General features: G+C 48.4%; 1 protein-coding gene across 1 annotated transcript in view; it reads left to right on the forward strand.

Annotated features, from left to right (window-relative positions):
* LOC104123373 (LIM domain containing preferred translocation partner in lipoma) overlaps nucleotides 1-4,981 on the forward strand; it is a 337,288-nt gene that overhangs the window by 5,415 nt on the left and 326,892 nt on the right. The gene's annotated exons all lie outside the window — the stretch shown is intronic.

The raw sequence follows: 4,981 nt of genomic DNA on the forward strand, positions 1-4,981 counted from the left end.
GAAAGTTGCCTTGGTGGATTGGTCTCAAAGACAAAATGTCTCTTCAGGCCTACGTATAAAGATAATTGAAGCCAGCTCCCATTCAGGCACGTTCTTCCTTTTAGTTTTGCTGGTTAATGCAGCAAGGCAGCAGAGCACCGTGGAGTTAAATGAGTACATATGCATGTGGTCAGCAAGGAAAATATAGCTGAAGTATGATTTCTGTCTCCTAAGCAAGAGTGTGTTTTAAAAAGTCTGCATAATGTATGGATATATTTCTCTCAAATATTAATATTTAGCTCTGTTTTGTTAGGGACCTGAAGAAGTTTAGCTGCTGTAACTGGATGAAGGTTCAACATCTGTTTTTTTTCCTGTTATTCTTTATTTTTCCTTAGTGTGAAGTTTTTAATCTGTCTGGTATTGCAGCTGGCTCCTTCTCTTCCCGCGCCCCCCCCTCTTCTTCCCCTTTCCTGAAAGGAAACTGCAGTTCATCGAGGCGGGCAGGGGCATGGGGGGAACCTGGAAGATGCTCTGCTTCCTGTTTTATTCATGGCAGCTAAAACCATGCCGGGGAATCTGGAGTGGAGATCCACTGTCCCGCATTCCTCCTGTCATTTGGAGCATGTAACATGTACCGAGTGCTCTTAGCGCTGCGCCAGGGGCTGCGAGGCAGCCGGTCCTGTGCCTCGGACAGAAGGCGCTGTGCTTCGTCCTTTTGCTTGGGAAGGGGCATTGGTGAAACACAGTTTGTAGTTCCTTCTGCTGGCTAGTGACGCCTGTATCTTCTTGGCTAACTGGTGTTTTTAGGCTGATTCAAGCCTGTTGTTATCATGCAATCCCTGTTTTAAACTGAAGACCTTAGTTAGAAAGGTAAATCTCTTGTGGATTTTCGTTTGCCCTTTTAAATAGGGATTAATAAGCAGTGTGAGGTTTGGTGTTCCAGAGATGTGGATTTGCAGCACGTCCTTGAGGTGCAGAACTGGCTTGATTGTTCTGGGCAGGGGAAGATACTTGGCTTAGTTTGGGCGAGGATGGGAGGCGAGCTGAAAAGCACTCAGCCACGAAAGGTGATGAAGGGACCTCTGGAGTGTATTCACGTGGACGGGATGTGTTGGGAGTCTGCAGACTTCAGCTGCATTTTAATCCTTGTTGTTTCAACAAGCTGCTTGGGTTACCGCAGCTTTTGGGGTTAGGGCCTTTCTGGTCTGGGTGTAGTACCGGTGCAAAGGAAAGAACTGCTGGCCTAAAGAGCGTACAGCCTGAATTGACGGTGCAGGTGATGGGTTGGAAAACAGGGCACTGGGAAGCACATGGGGCTGTTGCAGCACGCGAAGCCTCAGCCTATCGACTTGCCAAGGAGCTACCTGTCCTCTGTCGCGCGTGGTGGTGCGAAGCCGTGGGGGGCAGTGAGCTGGCCGTCTGTGTCGCTCCTTGTGCGCTGCGCTTTGCCTTGGCATGCATGGCCCTGTGCGACGGGCGATGCTGCCTCCCTACACCACGCTTCCCCCGCTCTGTCGCACCCTGGGTCAGCCACTGCTTCTGGTGGCACTTGGATGTGGCGTGTCCAGGCTTTGCCAGCTGCTTGTGGCTAAGCTTGGTGTATCGGACACAGCATGGCAGAACTGGAAGTGATGATGTTCTGTTCCCCTCGCAGTTTCCCCCCTTTCCTGCTCGCCAGGACAGGCTGCTTGTTGGAAGACAAGGATGAGCAGTGCCTGGGTGCCATAAGCTGGGGCTCAGGGCAGTGCTCCTCTGGCACGCCGGGGGAAACACGCTGGGGCCATTAATCTTCACCTGCTGATCCTTCTCTGCGCAACATCTCATCGTGGTGAGGACGTGACTTGAGAGCTGGATGGACTGTGAAGGATGAGCTCCCCAAGTGCCACCTGTGCCCCCCCGATGGGTGCTGGGCAGGACTAGGGGAGCTCCGGAGGATGGAGGATGCCCACAGCTAGAGCTGCAGGCTGCCAGGGCTCTCTGTCTGGTATTTCTCCAGGAACTGGGCAGATCCAGTGATCACTGATGCTAACCAGGATCCACAGTGGATTTTCTTCTGCTACAGGAACAGAGCCATTAAGGGCTGACCTGTAAATTAATACAGCTTGTCTAAAGATTTTTTTCCTTCTGCAGCCTGGCACCCTGTAAACACTCGACTCTGAGAATCCTTCCATGGTGCTGGAGCTCGAGTGCGCTCAGAGACTCTATGCCTGCCTGCCTTAAGCTTCTTTCAATCGCTTCTAACGATGTATTAAACACAGGATTTGCTTTAGCTCCCACATAAGGAGGATTGGGTCGCAGCCCATCTTTCATCCTGGCTGTTGCACTGATCGATCTAGGGCTGGCACCGCACAGGACATGGCGAAACGGTGGCACTGTCACCATGTGACTCGGGTGCTGTGAGGGGATTTAGCGTGCACGAAGGGCTGGGTGTACGTGCCCCACCACAGGTAAGCTGTCCCAGATAGCATGGGGCTAGCACACGTGCGCATGGAAGGGATGAAGGTGAGACCAGATTACAAGCCTAGACGGCTCTACACGTCTGATACTTCGCATTTCTGTAGGCAAAGATTTTGGAGCCCTTGAACACTAAATCATGCCCACAGGCTAAGGAAAGCTGTATTATTCTAGTGTGCAGGTGTAGAAACTGAGGCACCGTGTGGCAAATTTGGGAAAAGTGCAAATCTCTGGATTCCACCTGACGGTTCATGCTCAGCTCCTGCAGACAGGCGGGCAGTTTGCAGCCTCATGCTGACCAGCACTGTGAAACCCATCTCTCTTACTCTAATAAAGTCATACTTTCCTGAGCACTAAGTATTTCTGCATCAGTTGCTTGATGGTAAACCAGAGTTGTACTGCGTATTTCATACAATTGATACGTGTTGCTGGTGTGTGACATGATCCCAATACGCATCATTACTTCAGGAATTTCCAGATGGCACCTTACCTAATTGTACCGCTGCTCCTTCCCAGGATCTGAGCAAAGTGCAGGCTTTTAAGAAATGTCTGTTGTTACTAGCTTTATAATACACATTCTTGGGTAACAGCTGTCGCAAGCAGCAGGAGGTCTCGCTCGAAGGCCAATTCTTCAGTCAACTTTGAGGGGGGAATTTGCTCCTGTGAACTAGGTATTTGCATTTGGGATGAGATCTCCCGAATGAGAAAAACTTGTTTGCCTCCAAGCGATCACGTCGGTTCAAGGACTACCATGCCCGGGAGGAGGAAACAAGCTGCCTTTGTTGCTTTTCCACTGCCTTCTAATAGTTAACTGTGCTTCTTGCTTGGCATGGTGAGGATGAGTACGTTTTAAAGAAACATCAGGTTTTGAAAGGCTGGCTGCCTGCGGTGGGGAGGGAAGAAGTCCTTGTGCTGTGCTGTCTCGCACCCCTACTGTGAAAATATCACAGGGATGAGTTCCAGTGGAGCTGCCCATTTTTGGCAGCCACTTCCCTCCTACATCCTTTTTCTTCAGGTAAATCCCTCTTCAACTCTGTTAGCCGTTCCCCTTTCCTCCCCGAAAAGTCATTATCATCTCTTGAAATTAAGAAAAAGACAGGAGGAGGGAATAAATGGATGTTAAGAAGTAGAAAACAATCAATTAAATAGTACATAGCATGTAATTTTCCTTGGAAACTTACCATGAAATTGAGGAGCACTTTAACAACTAGTAATTTAAATTGCATTTGAAGACTGCTAATGGGTTGTTTGCATGGGAATTTCGGTCATTTCACAGCAGGTTGTTGTCTTTAGTACCCCTTCATTCAGTTTAGAAATAAATAAATAAATCTTGTAATGAGGACGATGCTGTAGACAACTGGTCCAACTGTTGCTGGTAAAAGGTGGTACTGTGGACATTTTGCAAGGCCCTGTTGTATTCAGAGCCATTTACATCCTTAGCGTCAGATCATCCAGTGTTAAATTCATGAGAATTTGGCGCTTTTTATCTAAAAAGACTTGTTATTACTAAACGGTAGGAAAATAACATCATCCCTGTTGCACTCACAAATGCAATGGAGGTGGGGCGGCTGAAGGGGCTCCTCAGGCTCAGGGAGTTGGGGTTTGCAGCCGTGGGACCGACCTGGGAACGCAGCCCACAGCTCTGTCTCTATCACCTCCAACGAATCATAACCATGTTTGGGATCTGATCCTGGCTCACTCCATCCGAAGAGGAACAACAGAGAGGTGCTGATCAGCTGTAGCTGCAGGGTATTTTTATTTAACTTTATTAGTCTTGTTTTTCCAGTGTTTAACGCTCTGCTCCACCACTATTTTACTTACAAAATGCCAGTGATTTTCAGCAAAAGGCAATATCAGCCTAATCATGTGCCATTTTGCCGCTGATTGCGCTGGGAACAGACTCCATAGGAAGACAAACGCAAGTAACTTGTCTCCTGTTGCTGAATGAACATCCCATTTTCAGAGCAGGGTTTTTGCAAATCCGTGGGCATGCTTAGCATATGGAAGGGGGTTCCAGTATCAAAACAAATCTGGCCTCCTGTTTCTGGATGTGTAGGTTGTTTCTTAGAAGATGGAACCTTTAAAATCTGTCCCTGCAAACATGGCTGTTAAATCCTGCTATTTCTAGAGACGTGAGGCAGCTGTCTGCACTGAGATAAGCTATAAAAAGGCAATATTTTCCAAAACCGGCTTTTTTAGCTATACCTACCAGACAGCTTGGCCAGCAGGAGTTCACCAGGAGCATTGCCGCTGCTGCCCTTTTATGCGCAGGGTGCTGAGCAATGGAAAAACTTCTGGGCGAGTCTCCAGGGGCAGTGTTAAGCACTAGCTCTTCAATCTCTCTGTCTCGTGAAATGCCGCTACGCAGAAAAGCGCGTTCAGCGTGAGGGAAGGGATGCTTGTTGGTTCTGATTTGTTCTTACGTGATCTCCTGTTGTTTTCTAGGTTGGTTGCTTTGTCCCCGACTTTTGTTCTTCGTTTTCATTGCATCTTTCTTGTTGCCAACTCGGTGACAATCTCCTTTAATCACAGGCTGGTTTAAAAGCCT

The sequence above is a fragment of the Egretta garzetta genome, unplaced genomic scaffold (genome assembly GCF_000687185.1).
Source record: "Egretta garzetta isolate BGI_Z169 unplaced genomic scaffold, ASM68718v1 scaffold333, whole genome shotgun sequence".
In the NCBI taxonomy this organism is placed as follows: Eukaryota; Metazoa; Chordata; class Aves; order Pelecaniformes; family Ardeidae; genus Egretta; species Egretta garzetta.